At 34.0% G+C, this 20,746-nt stretch overlaps 1 protein-coding gene across 2 annotated transcripts in view; it reads left to right on the top strand.

The window, feature by feature from the left end:
• The first annotated feature begins 236 nt into the window (after positions 1-236).
• LOC132784556 (leucine-rich repeat and fibronectin type-III domain-containing protein 3) overlaps positions 237-20,746 on the top strand; it is a 76,348-nt gene continuing 55,838 nt past the window's right edge. For both annotated transcript variants that reach the window (XM_060790259.1, XM_060790242.1), the window contains exons 1-2: positions 237-334; positions 1,941-2,489. The gene's annotated coding sequence lies outside the window, so the exon portion shown is untranslated. The remainder of the gene's footprint in view (positions 335-1,940; positions 2,490-20,746) is intronic.

Genomic DNA, 20,746 nt, shown 5'->3' with positions numbered 1-20,746 from the left:
TCGACTAGACAAAACGATTCACAAAAACTTCAAAATGTCTGTTTAACATCAGACTGTAAGTTAACAGTCAGATTAACGCCAACACCCGCACACCCAACGCAGCTGTTAACTTAACAGACGACGTCGCGTCGCTGCTTCAACTTCGGCTCGCATTTAACATGACGAGCTCGGCTCATGCGGTCGCTGTTAATACGGACTGCGGCTGCAGCAGCAGCAGCGCTGTTGTTTGTGTTATTTCAGTTCTTGGCTTGAGGCTTGTTGGCGCTTGTCTCAGTCACCTGCTAAGGTTTGAGCGCGTCGCAACGTAGCGGCAACTTTTGCAACGGTTTCTAACGTGAGTGTCTTATCGCAGTGTTGTGCTTGCAAAGCACGCGCGTGTGTGTGTGCGTTAAGCGCGTCTGTCTATACTCTGTGTGTGTGTGTGTGCTTTGTTTTTATTTACATTTAACACTTTGACACATTCCTTGAGCGCCGCGTTCGCTGCTCTTCCGCTCTCTCTCACTCTATTTTTCTCTAATCTTCTAAGCACTAGAGTCCTGCTTAAATTTACAAAAACAAAAACCAGTTTTTATGTGTACCATGCATACATATTTTAAACACTTGATTTGAGCTCGATGCCCGATAGAAAATACATAAACTCGATACTCGGTTCTGTTAATTGGCTGGCATGCAAGAATTTAAAGCGCGCGCCGCGTGACGTCGCTTGGATCCCCACTAGCTCTGTCTCCCTCACCCATCTCTTTCACTGCATCACTGTCTGTTACACTTTTAATACTCTACGCGCTAAAGTGGTGCATATTCTTTGCATTAATGTTACAACAGGCAACTGCTAGTCGTGCATGCCCAACTGTGGACTGCGCTCTTTTTGCTTGCTTTGTTTACCGTTAGCGGTTAGCAAGTTCTCATCTAGTATTTCTGCCGTCGATTGTTGTTCTTGTGCTTTGGTGCTGCTCTTGTTCATTCTCGAGTGCTGAGGCGGCCACCTTTACAGCTGCTTCAGCTTCAGCTTCAGCTTCAACTTCTCTTCTATCACTTCTTCTGTTCTTCTGCTTTTTCTCCTCACGTCGCTCGCTGGCCAACGAAGCGTGTGTTGGGATCTGGGTGTTTAGAAAGCCACTTGGCGACTCCAGACATATTTTAGATGCTCTCCACCTATCTCGCTCTCGCTTTATGCATCTCACCAACTCTCCACATTTGCTATCAACGGTCTGAAGTCTGGCTTTAAAAATGCTTAATTAAATTGAAAGCAACTCAGTCTGGTAACTCGTAACTTCTCTCTGTAAATAAATTGACCGACTTCTTGTACCGAAACCAAAAAAACCGTTAATTAATTCGATTGTTGATATTTTGACGTTATTCCATACATCGCTTAGCATCTGTTCGTTTTTTTTATTCATTCTTGACTATAAACATTAATTAAAGTCCAATCGAAACACCAAAATAAATTTAAATGATAAGAAATTATAAACTACTTTTATCACATTTAAATGTAAATATACAAATTTCAGAAAATTTAAAAGTGATTATTAGTAAAAATATTCTTGAAAGACAAAACAAAATTCGGCAACAAAAGTTTCTTGTAATTTAAAAGTGTTTTATGAAAATAATTATATACATTTTTATATTCTTAAGAAATATCTTGCTCAAAAATAAATATTCTTGGATAATATATTTTGTTAACTTTCATAATTTGATTGAAAATTCGAAACTTGTTGTCTTTACGAAATACCTTTGATAAATTTACTATATTTTGGCAAGTGGGCCTCAATAATTTGCCATTGAAGACACGAAAATACAATTAAAAGTTTTGGCCAAGTCATGTTTTAATTAGCACTCAATTTGCATATTGGCCAATTTATTGTTTTTTGGTGTTTGCCCATTGGCATTGTTCTCTGTAGTTTAAACTGAAAAAAATATTTTACATTCTTTTGGTCAAACAGGTTGCCATAAACAGCAACAACAAAAAAAAATAATAGCACGTGCAGAGCCGCCACAAGAAAATCATCAGCAATAGCAACAATAACGTGAAAATTATAAAGCCAAAAAACACGCAAACCGCATAAAAATTTCAAAAAACGCGCGCGACAAATAAAAAAAAACCGACAACACACGAAAAAAACAAAAATACAACAAAAAAATGCTCGTAAAAAATTAAAAAAAAAATAAAAATAAAGCAAGGAGAAAAAAGAGAATTTTAAGCGCTTGCGTTTTGTCAACCAGAAAAGGGCCAAGCGGCAATAAAAGCGCACAAGTGGCAGCAGCAACAACACCAACAACAACAACTGCAACTACAAAAGGCGACCCTGTGAATAAAAAAAAAAAATAATAATAATAAGAACTGAGGCCCAAACCGAAAACCCTTTTGAACCCGAGGCAGGAAAACGCTTGTTTCGACAAGCCAGTGACAAAAACAACAGCAACAACAGCAACAGCCACAACAACGAACAGCAGCAATAGCAACAACAACATCGACAACAACGACAACACAGGTGAGCACAGTGCATGAATGAAGTGAATAAATGAATGAATGAATGCCAGCTGAACTTCTGAACTGCTGCTGTTCATACCGATTGCCAACCCACCCTCGCCCTGTCTCTCTCTGGCTGCCACTGCAGATTGAGTGATTGAAAACTGATAAAACAACAACAAAGCAAAGGCCACAAAAAAAATAAAGGCGAGATGAAAACACACCCAGAGCAAGAGAGCGAGAGAGAGTGAGAGAGCACAAAAATAATGCACAGGTTTTTGTCCTCCGCTTTTTTTTCCTTCTTCTTCTTTTATTTTCCATTTGTTAAAAACAGAATACAAGCAACACTCCCCCCTTTGGGCTCCTTCTTTTTACTTCTCTTAATAAGCAATTAATATGCACAAGTGTCTGCGAGGGCTGCAAACTGAATTTTGCTTCGTTTTTCGATAAGCAAGCGAGAGGAATGAGGCATGTGGCACGGGCATGTGGCAGGGCCATGTGGCATGGCGACACCGCCACTTGTATAACAATAAACGTTAACCAAAATCGGTGCCATAGCCCCGACAACAACAACAACAAAAAAAGAAAATATAAACCAAAGTGGGTTTTGCCGAAAAGCTTTGTGCGAAAAACGTGGCACATTGTTTTGTTTGTGGCATACAACAAAAGCAAATGCAGGGGGCAGACGAACAGAGAGTGTGTAGAACACACTGTTTGATGATATTTTATTCAGCTGGTCTTTATGCCTCTTTTAGGATCTGTTAAACATTTTTTTCGCATTTGTCGCATTTCACTTAAAGTTTGATAAGCAATTTAATTAGCATGACATTTCCAAAAAAAAGCTTATTTTTGTCTGCTAAATGATTTCTTTTTAATTTTGGCTTTAATTTGAAATTGACTAAAATGCAGTAATTTAAATTATATACATACATTTTCTGGCTTTAATAGCAAATTTACAAATTTATATAATAATTGAAATGATGTCAGTTTTTATTAGAATAACACACTTCAGCATCATTATTTTCTAATTTAATTAATTTGCATGCTTGGAAGAAGTAATCGTATTTAAACTACTTTTATAATTATTTCGTTGGCTTCCTGAAATAATAATTACTTTATTAGATTGCCAAGTAATTACTTAATTTTGTTTTTGGCTAACAAATATTTTACTCGGATATGCACATTTTAAATCTTTTTCTAATTTTGGAAATATTTTTAAACTAGACACTGACACTATTAACTTTCAATATTGCGAGAGTTCAGTTTGGTCACAAAATAATTTGAAAGAAATTTTCTTGATTTACTTAAGTAATAACTTGAAAAATCGTGTGTTGGATTAATATTTATTGAATATAATTATTTGGCTCTTTCGAAGTTAATCTGAAAAATTCTTGAACACTTTTCACAATTTTGTAGAGTATTTATTAAAATGAATCTAGTTGACGAATATTTGACATATAGGAATAAAAGATTCTATATTTGTTGGAATTTTCGTAATAGTCCACTTTATTAAAAAAGAAAAAAAAGACTATGAATATTGAAAACATAAGAATAAAAGATTCTATATGTGATGGAATTTTCCTAAAACTGCAAATTCTAATTTTGCATATATGTTAATTTACATATTTGATTCTAATATAAGTTTTCAAAGTCCTGTATTGGAATAAAATCCTTGAGTTTCATATTTTTTAAAATTATGATTTATTTCGAAAAAATAGTATATTTTTTGTAATTTTTTTTAAAGCGATTCTTTTAGAATTAAGTCTTTGGCTCACAGAAATTCTATAAAAATGTTAATTAAACAAAAAACTAGTTTTTGACATCTAAGATAGCTAAAGATATTTATCTATCTCCACCATTCTTTCGACTGCCTAAATTACGAATAAACAAACTACTTGGACAACTTTTGTTGAACCAGAAAACAAGCCCTAAACAATTTAAATTAATGCCCAATTTTCATAATCAAATTAAGTAAACTGCCCTTTTAGTATTATTCTCGTCTTAACTCGCATTCGCATTCGCCGTCTCATTTTCATTGTCATTTTGTTTGGAGTTTCGAGTTTTTAATTCAGCTTTCAGCATTCTGGGCAGCGTTCGCTGTTTGTCGATTTACTTGATTGTGATTATTTTTAGTGGCCTTAACTTGATTTTTACTGTTACAGTCACGACTCCTCTAATCTAAGGCAATTTGTAGTCGCCTTTGTGTAGAAGCAAATGCACGCAAAAAACAAAAACAAAAAAATTGGTTGTAAAAAGAGTCCAACTATTGCTTTAATCCCAGCTCTGTCGCAGAACTCTTCGAAACCCAAGTTGAAGTTGCAGAAAAAAAAGCGAGGGGGGAAAATGGCAACTAGCAAAGCAAAGAAAGGAATCTTAAGATGTGGAAAATGCGTAGAAGAAAAACAAAGGGCACACACACACAAAAGGGGCAGAAAAGCAGTTGGACTTGAGTTTCAGTTCAAGTCGAGTTGCGAGTTGTGAGTTGAGTTGAGTTTGAGTCAAAGTCAAGTTGAGGCAAAATATCGCACATTGCATACATAGAAGTTGTTATCGTTGTTTGGTAAAAATAGAAATTGAAGAAAAGTTCAAATAAACAGAAGAAAATACAAGTAAACAGACAGTCAAATGCGAGAGGAGCCAAAACGAAGGGAAGCAGACAAAACACAAACAAAAAAGAGCTCCGCACAAGTAATGTAAAACACAATAAAAGTGTCTAACTGTATAAAGAAATGAAAGTCAAAATGTGTTGGCCTTCCCTTCCCCTTTCCCCCTTTCCCCCTCGTCTTCTTCCCAGCGTTCTGTGTTCCCAGCATCTTTGGCATCATTAGCGGCAATTGAGTTTTTGGCTAAGTCGTTTGGTCCAACACAATTTTTACTGTCGTTTCTTCGTCTCGCTGTCTTTCCGTCTTTCTTTTCCATCACAAATATGATCCACAGGTTCTTAAAGTCTTTCGCTCTCAGTTTCCGTCTCTCTGTGTCTCTTTTTCTCTTCAAGATCATCATCATCATTCACTCTTGAGGTTGATCGTGAACTCAAAAGATGTGAAAAATGTGCTAAGGTGCCGCAGCCTCAGAATTAGCTTTTAAAAGACGAAAGTCTCTGACTAAGTTGAGAAGAAAGCGTGCAAATCTATACTACAGTGAGCACTCCAAATAATGCACAATTTTCATAAAATTGAAGCTTGTAGATTTAGTAGTTTAGTAAGAGATTTTTTAAAAGTTAAATGTATATAGATGAATTAATATGTGAAATATACATTTAAATTAAATTGTTATTTAAGTTTCTCGATTACAATCTTGGGTTTACATAAATTTATCTTTTATTGCATATATTTTCTATTAATAGTTCTTTAAGTCTGCTATTGCTTCACGCTTAGTTGAGCTCTTGCTTTTTATTTTTGAACTGTTCTTATTCTTCTTTGGATTAACTATAACTTCAATCTTTTAACTTAGATCTTTAGTCAGAATTAGCGATTATTTATTTTTTCTCAAAACATTTTATTCTTTGCTTAGTTTTTGCTTTTCTTACTTACAGTAACTTTCTTTAAATAATTTAGACTAATAATTCTTAGTTTGAATTTTGAAAAATTTAACTTCAAATATAATTTTGTCTTTTAAATTTCTATTTCAAGCTCAGACTAATATCTTCAAAATTCTTTGCCAATGGAGCACAAATTGTTCTCTTTTTACTAGAAGTCTATTAATAAATCTTTTTGTACTTACACCTATGATATTGCTACCTAGTTACTTCCTGTCTAAGTAATTATATAGTTTTGTCGCTGAGAAAATGATCTAATTTGATGAACTAATGTCTAATGTCTTGTGCACTTCCTCTCAAAATAATTTTCCAAGTACCCAAATAAAAAATGAAACGAAGAATGAAATTAAAGGAAAAAAGCAGAGAGTGTAAAAGACAAAGGAAGAATACAGATGGTTCCCACTGTGGCACGTTGGTTTCTCATAATTGAATTATGATCACTGACTGTGTCAAGCGTTCACTCAGAGACAGACGGACGGACAGACAGACAGACGGACGGAACTAATGAACACGCCAAGCCAGAAGGGTAGTCAACTGTAGCACATAATAATGATGATGATGATGGTTATGATGATGATAATGCAGTTGCTTGTTGCCACTTGCAGATGCAAAGCGAATGAACGTATGTGTGTGTGTAAAGGAAGTGCAAGTGCCAGAGAAATCTCAGAGAGCGAACTCCAAACTCGAACTCAAAACCCAAAGAGATGCCCAAGAGCTGCTCAAGCGGCAATGAACTCAAAAGAAACGCCAGACAAACAACAAAAATAAACACCAACAACAACAACAAGTTGTGAAAAGGCAGTCAAAGAAGAACGAGGCAAACGGCAGCAAACAAGAAATGCAGTTAACAAATACCAAAGATGCAACATAATGTGGCAGCATTTAGAATTTGTTTCGTTTTACTCGGCCTAGGACTCGACATCGGCACGCACTCTTAATATTTATTTGTGCAACAGATTTTTTTTTTTTGGGTTATCACAGTAACAGGGAAAAGACAGAAAGATAGAAAGATACAAACGGAGTTGGGGTTGGGGCAAGCAAGACAGCTGGGCGGGGCACACATGCCACACCAAGAACGAGAAGCAGAGCCAGAGCCTAGAGGTCATTCATCCAACAGAGCGTTTATCACGTTTATCATGCCTGCCTGGGCGCGCTTTATTAACATATTTCTCTATATACCCTGTACAAACAGCCAAGTGGGGTGGGATGTTAGATAAGCACCAGAAGCAGACGCAGCAGCAACAAAAGTGGAGCCGCAACTTGCTTATTTGCATACATTTTGTGAGCATGAATTGTACCACAAAAAAAGAGATAAGCAGTTAAACAACAAACCTAAAATTCTTGGTATACCCTGTAAAAGTTTTTAACAATTGCTCCAATTGATAATCTCAAACGCATCTCAGCTGAGGTATGAATATAGTCGAAAACATAACATAATAAAATTCAAAAATAATTCTATTTGAAGAAATTTAAAATTTGACATGATTCAATTTGATCATTATTTTATTAAAAGAAAAGAATAATATCATAAAAATTAAAAAAAAAAAACAATTAAGAAATTCTTAAACAAAAAAATACTTCTGGTGGACTCATTTTGTTAGATAATAAAATGTAAAGTTCATCTTTAAATATACGTAAGTTAACTATTCTGAACATTTTAATAATGGTTATAATGATCTCTTCTTAGTATGACATCTTATACAAGTTGAAGAATCTTTATTTCAATAGCTTTGCATTTTCTAAATTTTGCAAAACCTTTAAAAATTTTTTTTTATATTTACCAACTGAATAAAGCAGCTGCAAATATTTGTTTCATTTTTATTTATTTAAAGAGAGGAATTTGATTTTGACTCTATAAATTTTTTGAAAATAAAATTTAGTTATGACTTTACAACTTTTAGTTAATTAAATTTGAAACCTTTAAAGAAATTTCTTATATTTTTTAATTTTGAGATATTAAATCTAAAAATATATACAAAATTATTGATTAATTTGCCTTCTTTCCAGCAAACATATTTTAAATATAACATTGAAACTTTTAGTTAATCAAATTGAGTTTGACAACACATGTTTCTGGCCATCAGAATGAATTTGCATTCGTTTAAAGGGCAACTTCGCGCACATCAGATGGTTTATGCAACATGTTGCAACTGTTGTGGCTCTTGCTGCTTTTGTGGTGCTGAGGTGCTGGGGTGCTGTGGTGCTGTGGTCCCATTTGCTAGGCAAGAAAAACGACGGACAAGCGACACAACAAGTCTAGGCCATAGTTAACGTAACCTCGCTTATAGAGAGAGAGAGAGAGAGAGAGAGAGAGAGAGACCGAATCCTGTGACCGCTTCTCAGCTTCTCTCTCTCTCTCTCCTTCTCTGACCATTCCACATGCTCCACACGTTGCTTGCCCCCCTGCTGTTGCTGTTGGTGACGCACAAGATAGTTTCTCTTTATGCATTTTAGAATTCCTGACAACACGCAGTGTGAAGAGAGAGAGGGCGATGAGGAGGAGTGAATTTCGGCTGTGTTGCAATGCTTTGCGTTTGGGCCAACAGGAAATGGCCAACATTAGACAGTGTGGCACGTGTTTGTCTCTCCCTCGTACTCTCTCTTTCTCTCCCTCGCTATGAATGTGTTTTTTATGCACCCTGCGGACGGAAATGCGACAGGAACGCGTTGCAACAACAACTTTTCAACTGCAAACTGTTTATGCATTTTTATTTTTACTTTTTTTTTCGTTGGTTTCATAAATAAAATTTCAGGTAGAAATTACAGGTTGGCTTTTTGCTGTTGAGAACGTGTCGTTAAGCATAGAGTGTAAAGTGTAAGGTGTACTGAACTCGACTGATTTATGCCTGTGCTTTGATAGAAGGGTATTCTTTGTACCCTATAAAGTATATATATTTTTTATCAGCTTCAACGATATAGCCATGTCAGTCTGTCCGACTGTCTGTCTATCTTTCCGGTTGTCCGAACCCCTGTGGGTCTTAGTTGTTGTTGCTGACAATTTGATATATTTTGGATATAAATATACAAAATGTAGCTATTGGTATATTTTCAGTAGTTTCAGTATACCAATTCGGTATATTTTTCTCTAAATCTCTATTTCTGAATGTAGTACTATATCAATATACCAAATACCGCCTTTGGTATATTTTTGGTATTTTGATGGTACATTAATTTGGTATATTTTAAGAATATTACCGCACTGTATTATACCACACATGGTATATTTTGAATGTACTAATTCAATATGTTAAATTCGGCCTTTGGTATATTTTCAGCATTTTTATAGTATATTAATTTCGTATATTTTACCGCACTGTTTTGCTTTTACTCAAAATGGGCAGCAAGTATCTCACAGTCGAGCACAATCTACTATAGCTTTCTGACTTGTTCTTAAAGGAAAGAGAACTTTTGCAGTTCATGCAGCTCATTAAAGACCAAATTCCACTCTCTCTCGCTCTTCGCCAGAAGTCATGCTTACCAAACAGCTGCTGCTGTTGCAGCTTCTGAAGAAAACGTGTAAAGAAAAGGGAGTAGAACAAAAAATTGTATTTCTTTTGTGTTCAGTTTTTCTTTGGCTGCACAGTTTTTCCTCAACCAAGTTTATTTTGTGGCTCATTTGCATTATTTTAATTCATTTCTCTGCCGAGCCGAGTAGTTGTATTGTTTCATTTTTGGTTTGGCCAGAATGCCAATAAATAAATTTCATTTTGGCTACGGTTCTTGGCCGTTATATGTAGATGCACTTAATTAATTTTTGACCAAGTGTAATGAAAGGAAAAAACCAACAAAACAACAGTTGCAAGAACAGTTGAAAAGAAAAGAATTTTCAGAGGAGGGAGAAAAACTATATAAATGTAATGAAATCATATGCCAAACTTTGAAAAATGAAAAAAACGAAAGCCAAAAGACAAATTACCAACTTTTTTTAGGGGCCAAACTGAAATCACAGCAGATAGTTTTTGCACTTCGTCAGGTGGAGCAAAGTGTAGAGTGAAAGGGGAGGGGTTCGAGGCGGGGACAGACACAAAAGCCATTGGAAACTTGGTCCTGGCTTCGGCCTGCGGGACACTTGAAATAAATTGCAATTTGTTCCATGCCAACACGCAGTCCATATTGAGAAAAAAAAAGTAAAAAGTGCTTTTCGAACGAGTTGCAGCGAGAGAGAGAGAGAGGGAAGCGAAAGAGTTGAGGGCAATCGACGTTGTGGAGCCTATAAATTAAGTGCTGCAATTAATAATTAAAATGTGTGTTAATTAGTGAACGGGGGAGGTCAACATTCGCCACTCTCAGGCTAATTGCAATTTCAATTAGCCGCATTAGAACAAGCATTGCGTGGGTCCAAAACCTAATCAACTCGACTCTTGAAAGCAGCTTAAAACTTTGCCAGAATTTATTTGAGATTAAAAATAACCAGAAAATAAATCACAAAATAAATAATGCAATTTATTTGAGCCTAAAAATCAACAGCAAGGAAATCACTAAATGAAATAATTCATTTAATTTTGGGATTTAAGCAATGGCTTTGGGTTAAAGGCTGAGAATATTTTAAAGAACTTTGTTAGTAATCTTGTGATAGAAATAAAAAAAAGCAAATAAATAAAACATATATAATTGTGTAATTGATTATGCGCCTTTAGCATTTTATTATTTTAAGTTTGGAAACGACTGAATTTATCAACATATTGAGATAGAAAATAAAATAATTTAAGAAATGGCTTTAGAAATAAAGCTGAGAATATTTTGAATTGGGTAAATAAAGTTGTCTAGCTACAAACTCTTTTTGCGAATAATATTTTAAAAGAAAAAGTAAGCAGAAAATAAATTTTTATGGATTAGTAAGCAAATATAATAACTGCTTTAGAATTAGAGATTAAGATACATTAAATTATTTAATTAATGTTGGGCAACTGCTGAAACTTTTCTTAGGTAATATTTTTCAGTGAAAAAACAACAAACAAAAAGGTTAATAAAAAAAAAAAAATAATAAACTAAATAAATAATTAGTGAATTTTTGCATATAATCTTTAGAATTAAGGCTGAATTTATGACTTTTTATGTTCATGAAAGAGTAAAGATAGATGAAGATATTGTATTTGTATGTATTTATAGTTGACTTTAACCTACTATTTTAAAAGTGCATCGATATTGAAGAAAATTGGACAGTAATTGGACAACATTTAATCAGCAATATGCAAAATAATTTATAAGATTTATGTATTATTTGTGTGTTTAATTATTAAGCATCTGGCGAGCTGTATTCAATTTGAAAGAAAAGTTCTTTTACTAGGTATATTTATTCCATTGAAAACGAGAGAATTTTGACAATATTGTTATACAATATTTAATATAAAAATGCGCCAATTATTTATTTGATTTATGTATTATTTTTAGCCGTAATAAATTATTAAACAACTGCCAAGCTACGTTTAATTGGACAGTAAATGCAAAACAAAAATGTGCTCAATAGAGCGAAATGCTAGACGAATTATGTGCTCTTAATATGACAGAGAGTGAGAGAATGAGAGTTGCTATGGCAAAGGGGATAATCGTCATATTGTGTTATAGATTATATTTGTACATATGTCACTTGATTTCTCTGCTCATTCATTTCACTCCTTTGCGCTTCATCTCTGTGTATGTATTTTTATATCTTTTTGCGTTTGTCGCTGTGCCAAAACATTTTTCGCTGACAATTCGCATGGCTAACTAAGGCTTTGTTCGTTCTCATATTTCATTCGAGTTTCATTGTGCATAGGAGGAAGAGGAAACAAAAAAATCGGAGGCAGCAACAGCAGCAGCCAAAGGATGCATGCACCAGGCGACTGTTATCCTGACTACCGACAGTCGGCATCTTCCACTGCTGACTGTTTAATATTTCAGTGTGTGTGTTGAGGCTGTGAATCAGTGATTCCTTTATGGCATCACACGGATTAGATATCTCTTTCTGGGTATTGAAGTTAACTGCGCCTAAAACAGACCCTTTCTCTCTCTCACACCCACTCTCCGATTTTTGTGGCATGCCCCTCACGTATTCGCTTTTCCATTTGTTTAGCTACGTAATTTAGTTATGGCTCAATGATGTATGTGTACATTGAGATATGTTACATCTAAAGTATAAATAGGCACATCCATTGATTATTAACATTAATCAACGTATTGGTTTTATTCCGATTCCGATATCATTTTGTTTATTTATTTTTTTTTTTTTTTTTTTTTTCTTCTGTATGTGGCAATTAGCTTGCAACACATGAATTCAATTGCGATTGCAAATGTTTTTCTTTTTTACTTCCAATTAGTTAATTAAAGCTGTGGAAAATACATATGTTGGATTGATGTGAAAGGCAGACGGCGGCAAATAAATATTAAATCAATCAATGCGCTTATTTAACGAGCCAAATAAAATTATGTTTACCAATCTGCAAAAGGAAATAAAATGCTTACTGCGAGCTTAAAGAGTGACAATTTCATTTCGATTTTCAATCGAATTGACTGCAATTGAAATCAGTTTAATAGTACGATTAAATAATTACTAAATCATGCATGGAAATGCGCGTAAATTATTATGAATTCAAAATTAAGTCCACTTAAAATGTATTTATAATATAATAAATAATACAATTTAATTATGCAAAGTAAATATTGTATGCATAAGAGAGCAATTATATTTATTATGTAATTTATTATGTAGGAAACAGGTTAAAAAATTATTTGTTGATTCAACAGAGATTAAAAAAAAAACAATTTATGTTAAAAAAAAGGAAATAAAAAATAAAAGTTTACAATCCGCTGTGTGATATATTTTGAATGTAGTACTATATAAATATACCAAATATTGCCGACGGTATATTTTTAGTATTTTTGTGGTATACTAAATCGGTATATTTTAAGAATAATAACACATGGTATTATACCTCATATGGTATATTCTGAATGTAGTACTATATAAATATACCAAATATCACATGTCATTTTTTTTGTATATTTGCGGTATATTAATTTTGTATGATTTAAGAAAAATACCACATGATATGGTTTTAATGTAGTATACTGTGCACGTACAAAATATATAGCGTTTGGTATATTTTTAGTATTTTGCGGTATATTAATTTTGTATATTTTAATGTTAACTCCGCACTGTTTTGCTTTTATTTCTTACTTGTTTTCATTTTAAATAGAGAATTATCGCTATATCAATTCTACACATAATTGATTAAACTAGAATTTAGTAATAATATTTAGTCAGTTCTTTAACTAATTCTGTTAAATACATACATTAATTCTACACCTGATTGGACATTCAGTAGTTAATTATGCTGCAAAAAAAGATCAAAGGCAATTTCTGTGTCTTGAAAGTAGAATGTGTCAACAACTTAAGTCAATTCAAGCTACTTTTAGCCATGACCAGAATCAAGTCAAAGCAAAACGACAAAATTAATAGACAATTGCAGCACTGACAATGCATAAATAAATGTACATAAATGTGCATTTAATTCTTGCGCAACACACTGCGTATGAGTAATTTTTCGCAATTAACTTTAGAATTGTTGCAGCATTGTAATTGATTTCCTGGCACTGACTGCGCAGCTTTTGCTTGTTAAAAACAACAATGTTAATTTCCATTTTAATGAAGTCGAAATGCCAAATGCGAAATATGTTATAATAATAACAACAATCATAAATGCGCCAAAAAAAAAAAATAGGTGAGCAGAACAACTAAGTCGAAACATTACGCAACTCTGATTTAAGCCAATTTAAATGAGTTGCAATTTTATTCCCAGGCAAAAAACGAACTGCAAAGCAAATAGTGGAAAAGTTGTGACGGGTTAGACTAACAGATACCCTATACAAATTAGATGAAATGCCCTTATGATGGGCACTAGAAATAATAATGAAAATAGTCAAGCGAAATACCCGTTTGAAGTTTTTTTAACTGCACGAAAGCACACGCATGTCGAAGAAGCTGAAGTTGCTGCAGTTTTGGCCAACTGTTGTGGTTAATTGACAGCATGACGAACTGACAAACTGATGGATGGATGGATGGCTGCCTGGCTGCAGAAAGCCAAGCGAACAGCACTTTTGCTGTCTGACCCAAATACCGAGCATAAAACTGAAACAACAACTGAGCAACAAAAGCAACAGCAACAAAAAATGTTTCTAATGAGGCAAATTAAGCAAGCGCCAAACAATTAAAACAAAAGCAACAAATGAGCGCATAATTATTTTATAATTAAATTCCATTTAACAAAGTCTACGCAACCACACACACACACACACACACACACGGATCTTTTTGTTGTGGAAGTTGCTAAATTTTGTGTAAACATTTGTGCATTTTTCATTGGTTGAATATAAGCGCAACATGTGCAAAATTACAACAGCTTGAAATGTGTTTGCAAACACTCACACACGAGAGGGCTGAGATAGCAGAGAAGGGAGAGAAATACGGTTATATGTTGCAGTTATAATCACCGTCATCAACATTCTTGGCCACTCAAAATTAGTGGCCCAAAAAAGTAGCTTACGGTGTGCCAAAAAAAAACATGAAATTCCCTCAATAGAAGTGGGGCAAATAGAGTGTTAAAAATATAGGGAAGGAAAAGAGTTAGGAAAACATTATTAAAATAAAAAGTATGTTCAAATTATTTAAATAGATTATACGTGATATTGAGGAATAAAAGTAAATATATAAAAATTTCGAATTTAAATTTTGTAAATATTAAAAATAAATGTCTAGAAGAAATAAATAATTCGATGACAATTCTCAATCATGGAAAAATATATATTTTTTAATATATTTCAAGGTATCACAATTAAATAAAGTTATTACATCTTCGTATAATATGCACTTGTTTAAAACAACTTTAAAACAAAAGGAATGAGAGAGAGTCAAAAGAGAAGACCAAAAAACTTTTAGTGTTACCAGCTTGCGTTTGCTCAATTATCTTTTGCTCCTATAAAAATTGAATTAATATTTATGCATTAATATTTTTTTAAATAAAATAAAATATATTTAAATGTGGTAATATTTACACAGACTCATTTCAAGGTTTATAAAAATGAGGAGGAAAAGTATGGAGCAACAGCAGTTGAAGTTTAAATAATAATGTGTACACTAGGAAATGACATGACTTAGAATATGCAATTTCAAAAAAAAATAATATGAGAAAATTCTTACTATTTTATAGAAGGTAATGTATCACATCTGTAAATTATAATTTTTGTAATTTTCTCTACTTTGTTTCTTTAGTAAATTTGCATAAAATGCTGACTTAAATTCTACTTAAAATGCTGAAATTTGAATAAACAAAAGTTGTGGATACGCATCTCATTAGCTAAAAGATCTTCAGTGCTGACATTCGATATAAGCACATTTCTTTTACTGAAATAACATCTAATAAGTTATAATCTACAAATATATGTTACAAATAAAAACTTTCTCAAAATGCAAACAATATTTAAAAATGCTATAGATACATAGTTTACTTGAGACACCTGACACTTTGATTAACTCAAAAGCCACTTGAAGCATTTTGTAGAGTGGCAACCAAATAGAGTTGTTCGCATCGTGACAGAGAGATGAGAAGAAAACAATTAAAAACACGTGTTGGCAACACAATCGAAGAAGAATTCGAGAGAAATAATCCAAGTAATGAGAATGATAATGATAATGATAATAATAATGTTATTTTTATTGCTATTGTTCGAATCGATGCCACAAAAATTGGTGAAAGTCGACAAAGATATTTGATGAAGTATTTCTTTTGCTGTTGCTGTTACTGTTGCTATTGCTGTTGCTGTAGGCAGGCGTTGCCTAGTCAGATGTGCGTGCAACAATTTTCGCTGGCTTGCCGCAAGTATGTTTAGTGGGTGGCACTTGCAACCAACAACAACAACTACGACGGCAGACGACGTGCAACAACTTCATTGAGCTTCTTGAGAGTTGCAAGAGCTGAACTAGTTTCCATTTTAATGGCAGCCGCAGCGGCGAGCAGCGAGCAGCGATAGCGGCAGCAAAGAGAGCATGAAATGTGCAACGAATTGTGGCAGCCGCAAAGATTTATTGAAGCCCGGCCGGGGCTATTAACAAAATTACTTAACAAGCGGCCAACTGCAATGGACAGCGGCAGCCAAATGCATCGCATTTTGGTCAACGCCGACAGCCGACAACGACTATCGAAAAACAACCCAAAAACCAAAACAACAAACAGCAACAACAATCGACAAGTGAACAGCTCTGAATTATTGCCAAGCGAGTGAGTTTTGAGTTTTCGTCTGTGATGACTGCCACACAGAGTGGAGTTTGAGCCCAAGCGAGTTCTGGACTCGAGTCTGGTCTGCTGCATCCACAAGCTTCACCTCAGTCACTTCTCCGCTCTGCTCTGCCTCTGACTCTGACTCTGCCCTGCCAGGCGATATATTCTATTTAATTGCATTCGCGGTTTGATGCAGGCACAAAGCACAAACTCACACACAGCAGAGAGCACAGAGTTGAACTACAACAGCGAGAAGGACACTAAGCCTGTCTCTCTCTCTTTCCTCTTCTATTTCTACAGTCGTAGTCAAGCTTTAGCCAGCGGCGTTTCCCTTTGGGGGGCTGTAAAATGTTAATCTCAGTATTAAAACTGACAGCGAAAGAAGTAAAACCGTAGCACAATGCCAACAGAAAAATACTTACTTATGTACGTAATTCGTTGATTTATGATCACAGTCGTCGCTGACTGCGAGAAGTTCTCTCTTTCTCTCTCTCGCACAACGCCGACAGATCCTTTATAATGTGCATTCAATTAAAAGTTGCGGCAATGCATTGTTCGGTCCTTGGCTAACAACTTAAATGTGTTTTGGAAATATGAAATGTTAAGGGAGATTAAGAAATAAGAGGAATAAGAAGAATTTAAGCACATAAGGCAGCTTAAATTTCATAGAAGCATTAAGATATAAATATTAGATGTATTTTAGAATTAAAGAAGAATTCATAGAAGAATTCAGAATATTGAGACTCTTTAAACTAGAAAAGTAATAAGGTTATTTGAAGTGCTCATAATGAATTTATTTGAGACACATTTCATAGACAAATATGCTACCATCGAGTGTACTCGACTGCCCATTTTGAATAAAAACCAAATTTACAATAGAGTGCAAAATATACCAAATTAATATACCACAAAAACACTAAAAATATACCAAAAGTATATTTACACAATAATAAAATCAAAATATGCCATACAATGTCAAAAACTTCCAAATTTATAAACCGCAAAAAAAAACTAAAATCTACCAAAGACTATAATTGGTATATACCATAAACAGCTAAATATACCTGATTATATAGTTATATAAATTTAACATTTCATAGAGAAATAAAATATATTCTTAACTTGAGACTTCAAATTCTATCTAACGTAGTAATAAACTACTTTAACGACTTAATCAATAGTTATTAAATTTCTTATAAACATTATTTGAATAAGCTTTTCATGGCTTGTTTAACTAGATGAGCATTAATGTTATTTTAAGTGCTTGTATTATTTTGATTTATTTACTTGAATAATCCTAAATGTTGGCATTATCTCTGCATTTTTATTTTAAGGCATTCTCCTAGCTAATGCTCATTTCATTGCTCTCTTTTGTTCATACTTGAAATTCATTTATGACACATAAAATCATCATGGTACATTACAATTTTTAATACCCCCAAATTTGACATTCGTCAAAGCTTTATCAAGCAAAATCAGCAGCTGGGCACTTGGATTTTATGTTTGCAGTTAAACGCTTAAAAATACATTCGGTTGGATAATTTAATAGCTCTAAATAATATATTCTTTTATAAGCAGAGAAAACAAAAAGCTGTACTTCATTATTTATTTTATTTTTTTCCATGAATTTTTATTCACACTTTTAATTTAAATAAATCAAGAGCAGAAAGTCTGAATTTTGCCATTAATTTAGCATATTCGCAAAGTGTGCTCAATTTGAATTTGAGTTAACATTATAATTCATTTTGGTTAACAATTCATTGGCCACGTTAACAGCACCAAAGAGCCAAAAACTTTTCAGCAAAAGTTGCAAGTTGAAGTGCAAGTCACTTGCTTTTCGTGCAGCTTGTGCTATTCACTCCCTGTTAGCAATTTTTGTGCTAACGACGCCTCTGGCAATGTGGCGGGGAATGAAGAGAAGGGGGAGGAGTTGGTCCAGTCACAGTTTTATAGACAGCAAACACAATAATAACAACAGCAGCAGCAACAGCAACGGCAGCAATCGCGGTTGCCGCCTGCCAATCGGCAAAGTTGCAAGCGGCAAAGTTGACGACCGCAGTGAATAAGGGAAAAACAACAGCAACAGGGACAGCAACGAGAGCAATTCCAGCAACATACAACAACAACAGGGGCAACATCGATGCAATTTGTTATTTTGAATTTTGCAATTTTCGAGTTCAAACTATTTCTGGGCGCGCGATAGCAAAAAGCAATCACAGAACGCAGTGCGAGAAGTTCTCTCTCTCCAAGAGGGCGAGGGGGCATGCCACATGCTGTATGCTGCATGCTGCAATGGCAGCTCCTTTGAGCCGAGGCCGTCCCAAAATTGATATTTAATTAAATGTTGCTCTGACTTCAGGGTAAAGAGATGCAGCGACGAACAATCGGAACAATCAAACTGAGAAATCGAACAGACAAAGCTCCTCTGCAGAGCAATCATTTTTTTTGCTCTTTCAGACCGTCCATTAATCGAATGCTTTTGATAATGATTGGTTCAGTGGCAATAAAAATGCTGTTCTGCCTTCTTTTGTTGTGTGTGCTTCACTTTAAATACAGAAATCTAGAGTCTATTTCGAGCCACAAGGACATAGCTTTTCTTTTCTCACGTATGCAAAGGATATGACAGTTGCCGATACTTTTGTCATCTGATTCGATTTATGCAGATGTCGTCTTTAACTCAGCAATCGTTCGTTGGTTCTTTCGCTTCGATTCGACGAATACTTGAAATCTCGCACGAAAGTCACATTCAAATTGCAAGTCAAGGACTAAATAAACTTTTCTGCTTCACTTTGGCAAAGAAGCTCGACAAAAAAGAAAAAAGAGGAATAAAATTGAGAAAAAATCTAGAGAATACCATTATTCCAGGAATTTTTGGCAGCCCTTTTGATACCCTGTAAGGTATAGGAAAATGAGTATATTAAAGTATAGATATTTGGAATTGGAATTTTATTGAATTAACATATAGATAGTAATATAAAATACAAAATATATTTAATTGCATTGAACTATTTTGAATTTTATATTATGTTAAAATAAAATTCCCAAATATTCAATTTGGTAGATAATTGGTATATATTTTTTGGATATGAATAAGATAAATTGATTAGAAAGTTATTTAATATATGAATTTCCTAATATTTTCTAGAATTACATTTTAACGACTTTCTTTTAAAGTTTGAGATATTTCCAAGACTGAGATAATAACTTTGTTTAACATTTCATTTGTTTAATTTCTTAATAATTTGTTATATAAAAGCATGAACTTATATTATTTTTTAATCTTTTCTTCGTTAAACTAAAGATTGTTCATAATATATTTGCAGAGAGCTAAAACCTAGTGCACAAAATATATAGTCACAGCAGCTGAACCCCTCAGTCTAGAGTCGTTGTTAATTTCGCTGTCTCTTCTATTAATAAACATGGCTAAAATCTTTAGGCAGACATTCAGATTGATAAATAGTCGTAGAGGATATGTTGTCTTCGCACTCACATTTGGCAACAATTTATAGTAGTAGTGGCACTTGTCGTCATCCATCTCCTGGATGCTGACAGAACATATTTTATGTGTCTATCAATTCGACCTGTGGACTGGCATGAACCACGCGCATCCATCCTTGAGCTGTTGCAAAAGTATTAATAGAGGACTCTCACCCACTCTCACTCTCATCCTTTCTCTCACTGTCTCTTTTTTCACTATATATATATACAGAATATAGGTATATATATCCACACGATGAGTATATCAAAGGCGTCTGCCAGTCTGTCTATCTCCGCTTACTGTTTCCCACTTTGCAAAATTTATTGAATTTAATATGCATATTGCAATAAAATTTATGCATTTTCCTTTCTCTCTCTTTTTTTTGCATATATTCTGCACTAGCTCTCACTCTCACTCTTCCCCTCTCTCTCTCTCTTTCTATTTGCTATCTCTGTCTTTTGTCTGCTCTACGTTTTTTTTGTCATTAAATTTGCAGCGTCAAGGCGTAAATTTGTTGTTGTTTTCACTGGCGCGTCGCCTGCAAAGGGCGCATTGGATTTTCCATTTTCCATTTGAATTTTTCTGCCATTTTGCTGGCACCAAAATTTGATAGGTGCTGCACCGAGAAATTGCTTTATTTTTCTCTAATAAATTTATAACAGGCGCAAACTATACTAGTACTATATATATTTTTTGTCGTCTGCTACGCTTTATGCAATTTATAAACCATTAGCAAAGTGTAAGAAGATCAGCTGAAATGAAATCTCGTTGAATAAAATTGCAATATCTGTCACAATATACTAAGAGCAATTTATGTCAAGAGTGGGAAAATGCAGAAGCTTGATGTTTAAAGAGACTTATTGCTTTTGTGTAAATTCTCAATAAATTTTGAGGAGCTAATAATCTGTTTCCCAGAATTTCATTTAATATTTCAACAATTCTTATTGTTGTATAGAATTTAAAATTTTCCATTCCTGACAATATGGCATATTTAGCATGCAGTACTATTT

The sequence above is a fragment of the Drosophila nasuta genome, chromosome 2L, assembly GCF_023558535.2.
Source record: "Drosophila nasuta strain 15112-1781.00 chromosome 2L, ASM2355853v1, whole genome shotgun sequence".
Lineage (NCBI taxonomy): Eukaryota > Metazoa > Arthropoda > Insecta > Diptera > Drosophilidae > Drosophila > Drosophila nasuta.
Note: the sequence above shows the minus strand (reverse complement) of the source record. Positions and strands in the feature narration are given on the sequence as shown.